A 204-nucleotide genomic window follows, 5' to 3' on the forward strand; every position below is an offset into this window, starting at 1 on the left:
CTAGTTCTCGGCAAAATGCTCTTCAGGATGCTCTCTACCAAATTCAAGCCAAGAAAGAGTCGAAACAACGTATCCTGGACAACCAAGGTGTGTGAGTGTCGCGAGAAGGTTCTAACCGAAGTTCTTTGACCTACATATTCTGAGTAAAAATGAATTTCTTCTTCAGAAAAATCGCAAGTGGAGAAGGAGCTACAAGTTGCAAAT

The sequence above is a fragment of the Tigriopus californicus genome, chromosome 7, assembly GCF_007210705.1.
Source record: "Tigriopus californicus strain San Diego chromosome 7, Tcal_SD_v2.1, whole genome shotgun sequence".
Lineage (NCBI taxonomy): Eukaryota > Metazoa > Arthropoda > Copepoda > Harpacticoida > Harpacticidae > Tigriopus > Tigriopus californicus.